This window comes from Protopterus annectens, chromosome 10.part0 (assembly GCF_019279795.1).
Source record: "Protopterus annectens isolate FY-2018-M chromosome 10.part0, PAN1.0, whole genome shotgun sequence".
Classification (NCBI taxonomy): Eukaryota; Metazoa; Chordata; order Ceratodontiformes; family Protopteridae; genus Protopterus; species Protopterus annectens.
In genome coordinates this window covers 515,766,923-515,783,816 of record NC_056744.1, presented here as the reverse complement: position 1 = coordinate 515,783,816, position 16,894 = coordinate 515,766,923, and the positions used below count along the sequence as shown (strand labels likewise).

The window sequence follows — 16,894 nt, the reverse complement described above, 5'->3', positions numbered from 1 at the left end:
CAGACGTAGGAGGGAGGGGTCACATACTTATTGCTCTTTTCTGGTGTTCCTGCAAGTGTGCATAGGTGAGTGGGTATTGATAATTACTCCAAAGAAAAAAACCTACAATTAAGGCTCAGTCATTACATTGTGCCTTATTAGAATAAACACCTAGGTAGAAGCCTCCAAGCTGCATGGTATGAATTCCAGCATCCTTCTAGAGCCACAATGTGTGATGCAAGATTGCTGAGCAACAAATCAAACACTAGTGATGACTGATAAGAAGGATTTGTAAGTGCGGCAGTTTTCTCTGAAAGGAGTGCGGTAAATATATTGTCAGCTTTTGTTACTCATGTATATGTGTGGTGCTTTAAGATATACTCAACCAAATAGCTATATTTGATAGCACTGAAGCAAATAAGGTTGAGAAACTCACCTTCAGATGGATTATGCCTTCATCCATGGACCAAATGCCTGATGTTCTGTAGAAAAACTGACTGTATTTAATGTAACAGTAGCAAGTCTTTTTATGCCATATTGATTATCTGTAGATTGCATCTGAGGCTTATGGAGCAAGATGCTTTGCAAAATGTTTTTGCAGTTATAACCAGAAGTAAATTGTGTATAAAGTTGCAAGAATTCTGTTTGAAGTTTCTTTTGATTCTCACTGACAGAACAGTGCAACAGATGTGGGCTGTGCCTGCAAATGGTCTGTTGTGATGTCTACTATCCCAGCAAACAAACTAAATAAATAAATATCCTTGTTCCTACTTCTACCAGTACCAGAAGAGGAATTTCTTCTGAACAAGAAAATATAATGAAAAATCAACAACTACTGTGTTGAAGATTATTTATTAGTATGTTATACAGCAAGTGAATGTATTTATTCATTTAAGATGAAACCAGAGCAACAGCTTATCTCAGCACTCAAAATGTGCAAGCCAGCAAAACTAACCCTGGAATGGAAGCCAGTCCATAATAGGGTTATAATTTACAACTAAATGCATGAAACTGTTTTTCAACTGGTCCATGGTCGGGAACTTTACAAAGAAGCAAAAATAAAAGTAAAGGTGCTATACATTTTTAAACAAATTACACATTTTTTTTGGGGGGGGGTTACTTTTCACCTAAATTTATTCAGGGTGGGATTCATAAAGTAAACATTAGCACATAACAAAGGATTTTGTTATGCTGCAGTTCTGCAGGTCAACCAAGAGAACAATTAAAAAATATGATTAAAACAATGCCCTCAAGTGGACTTTGTGCAGCTTTCCTCTTCCTCAGCACATCATAATCCCCCTGCCCCACAAAAAATGATGATTCAATGATTTCAAGCTAGGTGTAAGCCAGTGACAAGCTCAAGGTATGGATATTTGCACAAATATCTAATTTACTAAGAAAAAATATTAATGCATTAGAAACATTCTGTAGTTCCAGGAACTGTATGTACTATGTGCAGAAAATTTACTCTGCAAGACTGAAATCTTGGTATAGAATGTTGAGTTGCAAGGGCAGTTCAACATTGCTAAGATTTGCAGACGACATTAGGAAGCTTAGAAGTAACTATCAGTTCTGTACTGTACATCTCTCTAATGAAATACAATGCCATATTTAAAAATAAACCTCAGTGGTGGAATCCAAATATAAACATGTTCTACAATAAATGAAAAATAAAACTCATTGCACACAATAATAAATCTAACTATCAAGATGTCAAAAATGCTATTGCTAAACTTAAAAAGGAACTCCGGTCTTTGATAAAATCAACTGAAGCTAAATATAGGGTAAAATAGATGCCCAAATAATGAACAATAATAAAGCCTTCGTTAACTGTGTTAGAAACCTCAGAAACAATGCCCAGCACTACACAGAACTAAAACTAAATGATATCACATTATGAGACTCAGAGGACATAGTCTGCCAGAAGAAATGTAACTCTAACTTCACACCATCTCTCCCATACATTCTTAGATCACATATGCACAACTACAAGCCAGCCACATCTCCCAAAAACAAGTCCTTGAAGTACTTTTCAAGACCAAGAACACTAATTTCATTGGGGTTGATTAAAACATACCAGACTGCCTGCTGATCTGCCTGAATCAGGCCCTACTGACCACCCCACAGAGGCTATTCTATATCACTCTCTAACCAGGCTTTATGCCAAATGAATGGACAACATCAACAGTCATCCCCTTGCACACAGGTGAGGCATCAGTGGACCAAGGTTATTATAGATGCATAAGTCTGGCCAGCATTATCTGTAAGGCTATGGAGAAGATCCAGACCACAAAAGCATGAGTAAATGCTAAGTATTCCAGATAAAAAAACAACACAAACCAGAAGAACACCATAAAACTGTCTTCCAGATTTATTGAGCTCTTTCATTCCTTATGAACATCAGAATGATAATGACAACAAATTACATATTTAAATATACCAGTATGAGACATGACTGGCTACTTCTTCAGCCTAAGTTTTGTTTTGCTTTTAAAACAGGTAAAATGGATGCGTGTTTACTGAAACCTGGAGACAGTTAAGCCTTAATCTGTCATCTCAATTCACTTAAAAACAGATCATTCTTCCGATCTCCCCTTGCAGATTTTATAACTTTCTCAAGAATATTTTTTTTTTAAATTTTACATTCACAAGAGTGTTTAAAAAGTGCAGTTGTTTTATCTTTATTCATAATGCTTCTCAGATGTTTGTAAATTCTTTTACTGAGTTTCCTGTCAGTCTTGTCCACGTAAAATGCAGAGCAGACAGAATACTGTACTATGTACACTACCCCACATGAGCTGCAATTAAATATGCCACCACAATACAGGGGATGTGGGCAACCATGAATATTAATAGAAGCACCTTTCTTGACATGACATGCTTACAAGAGTGGTAACAGGCACGTTTCTTCTTTTCAATGAGTGTTTAATACTGGGGGTGATTCTATGCACAAATTTAGGATCAAAACCACATTACCCCAATCAGGTGTACACACACACACACGCAAACACACATATACGCATGCACATATGCCCTAATACTACCTAACCACTAAACTCCTCAGTACTTACCTCTACTGCAATGGATGAACATAGCCTTTTGGCCATGTTCATTACAGCAAGCAGCCAGTAATGGCCATGCTAATTTATGCAACTGTGCAATTCTCTGACTTGCTTGATTGTGCAAATGCCTTCCCCATAGGCAGTTAGTATATGGGTATTTAGTATATCCGTCTCCTCTGGACTGCCTCATTAACATGCAGCACAGCTGCAGAGACAGTCCACCTTGGTGCTGAAGGTCTTCATACAAAAGTACTGTGTTGAGGCTGTCTCTGAATTTGAAAAAGTTACTGTGAGGTGTACACATCAGAATCGTAAGTATCTGTTATAAATATTTTCAGTACAGAGCTTTTCTCCTACAAATTTCACTGGAAATGGGTTTTCCTAGCTGGACATTCCAAGCTAGAAAAAGTAAATAAATATCAGTCAGTAAGTCAATAGATAAGGCCATTACTCCTACATCTGGTATGCATTTTTCTCTACAATGGGGAACTTTAGCATCTTCAAATGCATTCCTCATTATGCAATCACAGAGTAGACAAAATACTGATAAGCTGTAAAGAGATGGACATTATTTGAACTGCTGGTAGAGCTGAATTAAACTATAAAATTATTTTTAACTGTACTGTGATGTTAATTGCAGTTGATACATTTGACATAGAGGGCAGCTCCATGTAATGTCTTCTGCTCTTACATATGGTCATTTCAAACAGGGGCAACAGAGGGGTGATACCAGTTTTGTTGCTTAAGGACACTTTATTTGTTTAGAAATTTTATTGTAAAGATGAAAAAGAAGAAGCAACAGCATAAAATTATGTTTGCATCAACTGGGAAATAGTGACAGAGTGCTGTCAGTGCTATTATATGAAGGGATGGATACTGTGGCCCAACTACATTAAAACTGCACATACTAGAATTAGGGTGAAACACATATTTTTTATCATACACACAGTCATTCCCAATAACTGATCTCTTAGCAGAGCCAGAACATTGGAATACAGGAACTTAGTGGACAAGCAGTCACTGAGTTCCTAAGATGCCAAACCCTTAAACACCCCTAGGAAAAATACAGTAATAATGCTTACCTCCTTTATTTTGAGTCTATATTAGATCAGCGTATGCTTAAACAAGTGAATGCTGATTGATCAAACTTATTTAAGCGAATGTTCAAAATATCGAAGCAACAGAAACCCGAATTTTTTCCTAGGGAAAGAATTTGGTTGTCCATTTCTGTTGCTTCAGTATTTTCAGTGCTGTGGTAGAAAGTTACAGGGTGGATTCAGGTAAGTGTGCGATTGTGTGGGTGTGAGTGTTAGGGTGGGTTAGGTGAGTTAGGGTTAGGGTGCGAGTTAGGTATGTGTGCGATTGTGTGGACATGAGGGTTAGGGCGGGTTTAGGTAAGTTAGGATTAGGGAGCAGGTGAGGTGAGTGTGCAATAGTGACGGACCTTAGGGTTAGGGTTTGGGTTAAGGTAAGTGGATAGTGGTGTGTGCATAGTTTAGTGTAGGGTTAGGTGTCAGATTTTAGGTGTATGTGTGTGGATTTCTGTTTGTTTGGTGTGCTTGTGTGTATGTGTTTTGGATCAGCGATTATTTTTCCCCCCCCACCCCCCTAGGAAAAACATCACTGATCTGACAGTTTGAGACTGTAAGCTTTCGCTTACATAAGGTCAATCAATCAGTGTTCGCTTTTTTAAGCATTCGCTGATCTAATATAGACCCTTTATCTTGCAGACCCATAAAGGTAATCTCTGGGCAGAATTTGTAGCCTAAGAAATACATGGTATGGTTTGAGAGTAGACTAAATGCCGATAGGGTTACAATTTTGTTATGTGTCTGCTTTTTATATTAAGCTGCAGAATTATTCGTTTTAATAAGTGTTTCCCTACTGTACAAGTTTCCCTACTGACATTTTTTTCCTTCAGTTTCTACCTGTCTATTCCAGTTTCCCTGATGATACTTTTTCCCAGCTATACTGACTTCTAGTGTGGTTATTCTGTGAGATTGCAGTTCCAGCATATATAGTGCTAATATTCGCACAATATCTTTCCTTTGCCAATAGTACAGTAACCATGGAGTTAACTGAGTGCACTCGGGGTGTATTGGGGATTCCCCTTAAAAATATGTTTCATTTTCTGCAACTTAGTAGTTCAGGAGTTTAGGTTTTGATCACGTGGGAATGGTTGCTTTGCATTCAGCAGTTTGATCTTGACTCTTCATAAAGGACATATACACAAATGTCTTGAGCTACCACGGGCAGGTGTTACCTTACAGTGGAGAAACTGCTGACTGCACTTTTAAATTTGACTCTTTGTTCTCCTACTGTGATAATCTGCATAACAACTATGCATTAAATATTTGCCTGATGACAGACACACTGACTCTAACAGAAGTTATAGAGTAAAGGTTCCTGATATGAGACCTCAACTTAAAAGATATAGAGAAATTCAAACACTAAATGCAAATACATGAAATGTGAGAAATACTAGGAATTTCAAGCTGTAAACATTTTTGCAGGGCCCAATTATAACTCTATTTTGCAGATAGATATAGATAGATGGATGGATGTAAATATATATGAAGTGAGTTCAAAAAACTTAAGCTGGCAGACAGAGTTAAGTAAAATATCACTGCTACATTTAACCTTACATACACACATATTTATATTCATTGCATACTGTCTGGCAGTTGATAGAATGGAAGCCCTTTCAAAGAATGTAATGCCTTACATGAACACCAGTGGGGTAATTTTTGCCACATGTTTGCAATTTATAGTACCCACTACTTCAGAAAGGTGGGCACTATCATAGAAGTGACATGTACTGGTGGCTGTTCTCCCTGGTATTTTGGGGAAACAGTTATGCTCATTCACCCTAGTAAACAAATGGTATTTCTGTTCTAATCACAGATATTATCTAATAGGTTCGTAAGTTTATAGGTAAGTACTAGGCTAGGTGCTCTTACAAGCCGTTTTAACCCTGACCAATTTCCCTTTTTGTGTTTGAATTAAACTATCCCACTTGGTTAAATATTGGCCTTACCTATCCCATAGTCGATAATTATATATTACCCCATAAGAATAACTGGAATCATACCATATATAATTTGAGGGGACTCAGGCATGGGATAAAGCATTTAGGAACTGCTTCTGCTCAGTTGTGTCATTGACATGTTGTACATTTGACTGCCGTATCAAAACCAGAGTAGCAGTGCTTCTCTAAACATATATGGTTATTTTATTGCATGTAAAATTTAGACTTTAAAAGGAGACACTTGCTAATACTGATGTCATGCAGTTATTCATCAGCCATGTACCTAGTATATACCCGTGTACCTGATCTATACCTTAACCTATTCCTTCTCCTTATATGATAACTAAACTCTTACGCTTTTTGCTACTAGTGGCTGATGATACTTACTTCATATTTATTATTTTTTTTCATCACTTGTTAACACTGGTACAATAATGTTGTTTAATATATTTCTGTTTATACCTGTCTGATTGAATTAATATGGCATCCAATTAGATTCCTGCTTTTTTGTATATATTCTGTATATATTACTGTAATCACTGTGTAACATTGTTTCTACTTCTGCACCAATTAATGCTTAATTTTTTTCTGTAGCTATGTTCTTGTCGGAGATTTTCTTCTCGTTGGTCTACTGAAAATGGGCACTTTTAGGCACAGTAGACTTTCCCAGTAACAAATACAATAAAATAAACAAATAAATAAACCAAAGGACCTAACACAGTAGCATAGTAGTTAAAACAAACCTCATCTTGATGCTTTGATTCTATTCTTTTACATGCACAAAATGAAGTATGTAATGTAATCAGGCTAACACTCCTGAAAACGAATGTCTTATTTATTTATAAATTAAATACATAAAATGTTTATTACTTCTTATTCCCTATTATCTTGTTTCATGGGATAACAGATTCATAGGCAAGTACTGTGCTAGGTGCTTTTACAGGTCATTTTAAACCTAGCCAGGTTCCCTTTCTGTGTTCAAAATAATCTATCCCATTTGGTTATAGACTGGTCTTACCTAGCCCGTAGTCTATAATAATATATTACCCCTAATGAGAATAACTGAACAATACAACAGATAAGGGGGGGGCAGCGAATGGGATAAAGCATTTAGGAGCAGCACTCCTGGAGTAAATGTTCTGTTTCCCATCCATAGACCTATGTTGTGCTTGAATATGGGCAGGAAAGAATTTTGTTTTATGTGGATAAGGAGTCTGTTCCAGCGTAGCAGTATCTTCTGTGAGATATACCTTTCCTTTCAAACTGATCTGTCAGTATTGTAGAAGAGGTTTAGATCCATAGACTGAGTATTTCTGCTATATATATGCAGCAAATGTATAAGTACTAGGTTGAAGGATGCCTTCTATGCCAGACACAGGTCATTTCTGAGCAATTTGTAGGATACTGAGTATAATCAGTCCATGAAGATCATGTTGTTTAGGCCTTTTAATATTTTAGTAAGGTGTCTCCATGGGCCTTCCAGTTGTTGCATGTGTCTGAACAGATACATGCCAAAGGGGGCATTATATTCAATGCTTGGCCTAATGAGAGCTGAATAAAGGGGGGCAATGACATCTCTAGATCTAGACACAATTGTTTTGTTTATAAGCTGTCCAATATAGAAGGGGTTTCTTACAAGAATATTGGTCAAAAGTTATATCACTAACCACATAAGCTCCCAAATCCCAAATAACTCAGTCAGCTCGTAGGGGCATATTGTCATCGTAGTAGCTCTCTGGAGTAGGTGACTTCCTAAAGGATATAACAGTGAAGTTTTTTGGCATTTATTTTCAATACATTATTTTGGCACCAGTTATTTATTTGGGACAAACCTCCCGGCAGAATGGCAATGTAAGTCTGAGTAAATTGATGAGATTTATATCCATAGCATAATAAGTGTTTTTATTTTTCCTCACATTTACATAGGCATTTAGTCAGCAGTCCTTCTCTAACCTGTTTTTATTTTTAGAAGGATTATATACTCGCATATTTTCTATAGCTCACAATTGTTCTTATTAGTTTTCTAGTTTGCTGTTTAACACTATTTGCAGCTAGACTTTTTAATTAGCAGTACTTATTGTAATATTTTGAGCTATGTCCTACTTACATCAATCAGTAATAATATAGATTAGAAATAGCAATTAATTATTTTCTTCAACCTTCCTAAGGACTTTTGTTTGTTTTTTTCTAGGGTGAACGAGGAAAAAAAGGACATGAAGGTCCAGAAGGACCCAGTGGTCCTAAGGTAAGTGAAAAAAGGCTTTTTTCACTTTCTGGTAAAGTGTTGGCTTATTCCATAAAGAAAATTTGTGTGATGGTATGGATTATAGATGGTAGAATGATTGCTCATTTTACTGGAAGAATAAATGATTAGAGGGTCCATTCTGAATAACTGCATACAATAATTGAAATCAAAATCATCTAAAACCTTTTAGACAGTCACTAGTCAAAAAAGCAATACTTCCAAGATTGCAGGACAGAAAAATCTTTTTTTGCAGGGTGAGTTATGCCAACTGTACCCCATGACATGGGAGCAAATCCACACTCTCCAAACGATAGATAGATAGATAGATAGATAGATAGATAGATAGATAGACTAATATAAACATATATGGATAGATAAGTAGATATATAAATATATCTATAGGGGTCTCCTACACATGGTCGACATTTCACAAAGCTGAAGATCATATGGCCAAGACCATATGTTCAACTTTTGAAATATCAACCACGTGGAATGGGCATCTGCGTACAGTGTGAAATGGAAAGATTTCCATCTTCTGCACTGTAGTGCGATCTCGGAGTTGGTATATTTAAGTTTTGGGAGGTGAAGCCCCCCAAAGGGAGTGTGGGGGAGGCTTTCCCCCCTTCTAGCAATGTGAAGGTTAATGATTGTTGTGTTTTTTTTTTTTCTTTTTTTTTAACATGATTGACATTTCAAAAGTCGATCATATGGTCTCGGCCATATGGTCTTCAGTTTTTGAAATATCGATCATGTATAGTAGACCCACCTATAGATATAGACAGATATATCGCTCTATATTCAAACAGGCAACATGCACAAATCACAGATAAAAGGTGTTTGTGATAACAATAAATATAAAAAATAATGTTTTTACTAAGAAACACTAGTTTCAACAATCTTGATAACTTAGAGAAAAATAATGGCAGAAATAAAAAATTGTGAAAAAATTAACTTTAAGTAGTTTTGCCATGCACCCCCAACATGAGGGGAGAGCTTTCATATACCCTGAACTTATATACCAACTCTATGGTCACATGCTTAGAAATCACACTGGCAATGATTTCCTATGGAAAACAGAGACTGAGTTTATGTTCCTTGGTGTTTTTCTCTGGGCTCCTAATACCTGAGGAATTTCACCTCAGTCATCTGTAGAGGATCAACAAAAATCAAAATAACACACAGCACTGTAAAAATCCAAAATAAGGATATAATAAACCAACTGGGGAATGAAACAACAAACCAGGTTTCACTTGAAAAAGCTTCTTCAGTACAATCTACATCATTAATAAATCACCAGTCTAACTTTCAGCCCTGTGAGTTAAGATGACACCATACACTAACAAAATGTAGAATATACAAACCAGTGTAAAATGCATTGTAACAAATAAACATCAATGTACATAATGAACAACTTTGGTTACCTTTCATTCAGTCCAAGCAAAAAAAAAAAAAAAAAAACACTGGACTTTATCATCCAAGAGATATCATAGTGGAAAAATATTTTTTATTATATTCAATTCCTATACAGTAAATTAGAGACACCAGTAAAGTCTATAGCAATCAACTACACAATTCATATCATTTTGTTCAATTTAAGCATAAAATGGGCTCCTAAATTAATGTTCCTTGTAATTCAAATATTTCTGAACTTCCAACTTATAATATTAAACTGGGACTACCATGTCAATGCCCATAAATGTTAATAGAACATGTATGTACCTCTGTATGTTTGAAAAGAGCACTGTGTTCTGTTTTAAATCTGATGTCATTAAATGTAGAGATGTTTTCTGTTTGAATAAATACATGGGTTGATCAATGTAAAAAGCACCGCAGGAGCTAGTCACAAAATAAGCAGCATTCATTCTGCTGCAAGTGAAAATATGTTTAATTTTGAAACTTTTAAGGGCATTTACTACTTGAATAAATATGTGTTTTGGACCATGTGAAAAGTAGCACTAAGGTAAGTCATTAACTATGTAACATTCATGCTGCTGCAAGTGAAAAACAAGGAAAACACCCCAAGGGTTTATTACCCAGGAGAGCTTGTGACTCTAATGGATGGTTGTATATAAAATGAGAAAATTATTGACCATATATTTTGCCCTTTTTTAATGAAAAAATACAATGGTCAAGTACTATGCCCCCTTAAAAATGTCATCTGAAGACAAAATAAGGAAAATGTATTAATAATAGATTTGAACTTAAATGTGTTGGTTCCATATACTATAGTAAATCTTAAACAATCAAATCATCCCTGCCTGATAGTAATCTGATGTTTATAAGTAGATAGCAGTGCTGTTTCTTACTGTTGGACTATCTGTCCTGAGATTGTATTCTCTAATAATCCTATTATCATAACCTCTAGCTAAAATCTTTCTGTCAAATTTTCAAATTCCTTCTCCAGTTCTAGTAGAGTACTACAAATTTACATGCCCTTAAAAACTAACAATAAGGAATATGACCTATAGTGTGTTAAGTGTAACAAATAGAATTGTGTAAATAAGAATTTGTGGAAAATGGTTTGTGATAAAGAGAAGCTGAAAAAGTGCCATCTTAGAACTTAGTTACAGAAATGTACAAAAAAATCAGTTGTGAATACATTATGCTTTACTGAACACCTAATTTCAAAATGGTCAGAAAATAGTACCGCTCAACTGTACAGATTTTCGCAGAATGTCCAGATTTTTGCCTCATATTTTTGGTTGGTTAGTCATAGAATTGTGTGTGAGTGAGTGAGTGAGTGAGTGAGTGAGTGAGTGAGTGAGTGAGTGAGAGTGTATATATAGTTTGGGTACCTTAACTGTGACCCTCTTGATGCCTGCATAATGTATGACTGGCATACTGACTTTTTAATTTACGTGGCAGTGCTAAAATAATACACCCTTTGAAAAGCTGTGGGTACCTGCAGACAGGTGCAAGGGGATGCACTTGAATCCCCCTGGATTTTGACTTCACTTGCCAAGAGACTGTCATATTAAGTTTTTAATTTAAAAAAAAATACTGTTTTTGTTTTTAAGGGACACCTGTCATGTCAAGTCTGTGGGCCGGATTCACGAAGGCTTGCACGGAGTCTAAGAGTAGTGTAAGACTCCATGCAGCCTTCGCGATCCAGGAACAGCCCAAAGTCCGTGTAAGAGTCAAGCTAAAACGGCTCTTACACGGAGTGGGCGTGGATAAGCTAATCACCTCACTTGCAGCCGAATAGCATGCAAATGAGGCTGATTAGCGATCCAGAAAGCCAAGAACAGCCCGTGTAAGAGCCGTTTTAGCTGCAGAAATGTACTCAGTTGACAACTGAGTACGTTTCTGCAAACACGGCAATGGAGCCATGTCAGCTCCAAATAAAGGGTGCATATGTTATAGGCAGCATGCCAATGGCCAAATATGTGGCCATTGGCAAGGTAACCCCATGCAAATATATGAAAAATATAATTTTTTTTTTTCGGCAATTGTCGATGTGTAAACCCAGCGCAGCCCCGTGCAAACGGGCTGCACTGCATAGAACATAAAAACAAAGGTTTTAAACCTACAAATGTAGGTTTTATGCAATACATGGAATGTCAATGGAGGGACCAGCAGAGGAAAACCAACATGGCCACTGTGTAGTGGTTGCTAAGGGGGGAAGCTGAGTCTAAGAGATGTAACTAAGCATTAGTAGGCAATCTGATGCAAATGAGTGTAAGGATACTGAATTCCACTGTCACATAGCAAATGAGCACATTCTGAGTAGTGTAAGAGTTACATATGGGGAAGGAACAGAGTAGGAGATAGGTGACATCACAGGGGAATGGTAGAAAGAGATGCAGTTCATTGGAGGATAGAGTTACATGACAGATGTCAGACAGATATCAAGGAAAGAGGTGTGCCACTAAGTAAACATGAGAAAGTCAAGAAATGGAAGGTGTACACTGTTGCCTACACCAAAGTTTCTTGCTGGAAGTGTATGCGCGTGCGCGCCGCAGCAGTAAGGCGGTGTGCGCGCGTGTAAGGCAGACTGAGCATGTGGGAGCGTGTTGGGAGATGTTTAACACCATTTGCGCGGGCGTGCACGCGTTTTAATCTGAATAAGCAGATCCAAAACTGTGTAAGTATGTGTGCGCGCGTGTAAGCCACTGTGAGTGTGTTTCTGCTGGTTTGCACACGGCTCCACCCTGAGGAAACAGAAAGGAAAAAGGAAGCAACAGATGTACTAGGAAGTTAGCAGGGAATACTGCTGGAGCTAGCAGGTGAAAACAATTAGATGCAGGCAATTACACAGGCAGAATACTAGGCCAGCCCAGCACTTAAAACTCTGCAAACAGCAGTGCAGAATGTTTCTCTCAAGAGACACTGCAAGACAGGAGTTAAGTTATCAGAAGTGAAAACTGAAAAAGCTGAACTCAGAGCAGAAATGTTAGGGGCTGCCATAGCTGTCATAATGAGACATAGGCGACTTGCTGAGGGTGGTGACAATGCAGATGGTGCCAGACAACCCGCAGTGAGGAGACGGAGAAGAGTGTACAGGCCCAGGGTCACCTACCACGGGTTACATGAGCTGGAGATAGTAGAGCGCTATAGAGTGGACAGAGACCTCCTGCAGCAAATAGTGGAGCTGTGCAGGCCACGCCTCACACACAGAACCAACAGAGGGGAACCCATCCCAGTGGAAACCAAGGTATGTGTTGGCCTAAGAATACTAGCAACAGGTACCTTCCAGAGACAAACTGGCGATATGATGGGGATATCACAGGCATTAGCTTCCAGGGTACTGCACCAGTTCCTGGATGCCATGTCAGCACATGTCGGTGATCATGTATACTTCCCCAATGCCCGTGAGGTATTGGCCAGCAACATGCGTCTCTTTCAGCAAATAGCGGAATACCCTGAGGTAGTGGGTGCAATAGACTGCACGCACATACGCATCAAAGCACCAGCCGGTGAGCGGGGTAGGGCATACATCAACCGCAAGGGCTTCCCCTCCATCAACTGCCAGGTCATGTATGATGCCCAGGGCATAATAATGAATGTGTGTGCTGGCTGTCCTGGGAGCTACCACGATTCCCACATCTGGCATTTGACGCAGCTGTACCAGACATTTGCCAATGGGGACATCCCGCACGGACACCTAGTGGGGGATGCAGGATATGCACTGGAGCCATGGCTGATGACACCCATCAGAAACGCACACACACCTGAACAGGAACGCCATAATGAGGCACACGCACAAACACGTAATGTAATAGAGCGTGTGTTTGGGCTGCCCAAGTCACGGTTCCGTGTCTGGACACATCTGGTGGAGCCTTGCAGTACACACCAACTACATGTACCCAAATTGTCATGGTATGTGCTATGCTACATAATATGATCTTGCGAAAACAGCTGCAGCAGGACCAGCATAGGGCTGGGCCAAACAGCCCCACCATCGCCAAGGCCACCACAGGCACAGCGTGACTCGGAGGAGGAACAACCTGAGCCTGCCCCAGTAGGCAGAAGGAGGCGTGCCCAGTATGCCCTGGCCTTGGCAAAGAGGCAACGCATAGCACATACATTGGCTCAGTAGGAACCTTGGGAATGATACCCCTCTCTGACTCACTCATATAGTAACAGGGATGCCTAACGTGACACAACCTGCTCACAAACATGTACAGGGAAGTGTAATATGTGCATCCGACAGAGGCAGCCCTGCAGCACCACCTGAGGCATGAATGCTCTGTGTTAAGTAATGTAACACCAAGTACCATATGCACACCTGAGGACCCCGACTAACATCCTACCCTCAACAAGCAGCATGCCACAACATGACAACGAGATGATGAAGTGCAACAATTGACTGAAGTATTGCAGTTAGGCAAAGGGGACCCAATGTGTGCCAGTCTGGGATGACATGCTGAGCATGACATGATGCACCACCTGCTAGGACTGGCGTGCACCTATCAGTGCAGGCCATATGGATACTGGCAAAGGCTGTTGTCACGCACAGTGTGCCCTGAATAGGTAAGGCTCAAAACACACCTGAATAGGTAAGGCTCAAAACACAAACCTATCTCCTTAGGTGCCAGAAGGGATAAGAATAAGATAAGGGATAATTCAAACAGCAAGATGCATGCAGTCTAAGCCCACCCAGTATGGAGAATGTTGATAACTGTGCTGTAACAGAAATCTGAGGCAAGGCTCCCAACAGCACCCTAACACTACCAGGTTACACCTCATACTGTGCTGTACATCCTCAAAACTTGGAACAAGCTACAAAAGGAGGGTGACTAGCAAGAATTGTCAAGGATAACCACACCCCCATGTTGGTACCACCACAAAAAGCAGCATGGACTAGCCATGCTCAAGTAACAGTGGCTAAAACTGCCCCCCAGTTTATAGCCTGCTACAGACTACTGGCCCAACACCAGGAACTGCATCCGCCCATGCTGGAATACATGAATATATCAAGTCCTCCAAACCACATTATATTGGGCGACTGCAAATACCCAGACACATAGACTGGGAGCATTATACCAGCTGCAACAGTGTAGGACAAAAGTTCATCGAATCCACAAACCAAAAGGCCCAGGAACAACGTACCACCCCACAAGAGGGGTAAGCATACTGGATGTGATAATCAGCAACATGGGTACGGGATGTCAAGATGAGAAGTGTATTGCTCACTGGTAAAACCAGACCATATAGTAATCACACTGGATATACAAATCCTGACCACAGTCCCTGGCTGAAAACCACAGTGGAAAACATGTGCTAAGCAATATTTGCACACCTCCAAACTGATGTGGAATCCATTAAAGGTCCTGCAGGTGCAAAATATGGGCCACACCTCAGAACCTGTAATACAGCCATTCCATGAACACTGCCAGGAATGCTTGGATTATGCAGTCCCAAATTAAAACAAGACACAGTGTTTAAATATGGCATGGTGGACACCAGCCATAACCAAAACATGCAAGAGAATGAGGAAGCTACTACATGATAGAGCAAACATGAACAATGAAGTAATTACTGATCAGTAGTATGGCAATAAAATCTGTCCACACATGCAATCCACTAAGGCCAGCCACAACAAGTGGAATCTGTGAATCCTGAGGCAATGTTACACCTGCCCCAAGTACACAGACAACCCCAACTCCACCCAAGAAATACAAATATATGTGAGAGATGCAACCATCCATCCAAACCGGAGGCAGAGCTCCCTCAACTCAGTACACCCAAAACAAGTCAGTAGGAGAAGGTAACCACACACACCACAAACACATACCCACATAGACCTATCACAACTGCAAACCAAACACATAAACACAGAAATACATTCCGAGGCAGAAATCACAAACACAGCACACCAACAGCGGCCACTAAAGCAGACACCCAATGAAACAGCCTCCAAACATAGCACATGCAACACATAGCACACAAAGCTGGTGTGCCAAACAGTCACAGGCCAGAAGGAGAAACAACATGCCTGATACAGTTGTAATAGGTGACTCCATAGTCAGACACACTGCTGTCCCGCACACCAGACTGAACAAGGGAAAGGGTACAGTAAGCTGCCTGTAGGCTGCCACAATATGCCACATAACAGAAATATGTAGGTCACTCCAAAGCAAATAGAAATATGATGCAGTCATAGTCCATGCTGGTGTGAATGACCTGAGATGTACTGCCCTAGACTACATGTAAAGAGACACAGATGAGCTATCCGATTATGTAGTCCAGGCCGGTATGACACTCACCATTTGCAGCAACCTACCCTTACCAAGAATAATGCCACAGTACAAACATGGAATGATCAGTCATAGCAAGTAGCACACTTACTGCTGTCATTCCAAGGGGATCCAATGTCTGTCTGCTTGGGATGTCATGCTTGACAAGCCATGCAGCTGCCCTTGGGATGGCCTGCACCTGTTACCCCTGGGCATCTGAATATTGGATAAGGCCTTTGCCACCTCCATACAGCCTTTTGTAGGCAAGGCTGAAAAGACTGACCCACCACCCGAGAAAACATAAGTGGGAAGAAACATAAGGAAATGCTGACCAATGCCAGATGTGTACACCCCAATATGCATGCTCCCGAGGCCATCCCCAGAATAGAGAACATCGATGTCTGTGCAGTGACAGAAACCTGCTGCAAGGCTCCTGACAGCACACCAGTACTACCAGGTTATACCACGTACCATGTGTCATGGCCCCAAAACCTGGAACACAACATAAAAGGAGGTGAGTATCCATAGGCAGCACAGACACCCATACGTCCAGGTAACTGACAATGCACAAGGCAGTGGAGTTCACCCATGTGCAACTAACTGTAGGCAAGACTGCTGTGCAGTCTGTAGCATGCTACAGACCGCACTCTCACCCACAATAACCCCCAACCGTCCTGAAGACACTGGACAGTATGAATGTCCCACCAAATACCAAACAAGGTACCACGAATTACCACATAGGTGGTAAACCATTATGTATGGAGGGAGTAACCAGGGACCTAGGGACACAAGTGGACAGTAACCTGTTATGTGACACCCACATTGCCAATGTGGCTAGGAAGACTGTTTACATGTGACACTGTATCAGGAAAGGAGTCACATCTACGGCAACCCAAGGGAA

General features: G+C 39.9%; 1 long non-coding RNA gene across 2 annotated transcripts in view; it reads left to right on the top strand.

Annotated features, from left to right (window-relative positions):
* Window positions 1-127: 127 nt before the first annotated feature.
* Window positions 128-16,894, top strand: part of LOC122812794 — a 173,363-nt gene continuing 156,596 nt past the window's right edge. Inside the window, exons 1-2 of one of the 2 annotated variants that reach the window (XR_006366571.1) lie at window positions 128-270; window positions 8,261-8,314. This is a non-coding gene — a long non-coding RNA (uncharacterized LOC122812794). Of the gene's footprint in view, window positions 304-8,260; window positions 8,315-16,894 lie in introns of both variants that reach the window. The other variant, XR_006366570.1, reaches the window with a different exon arrangement.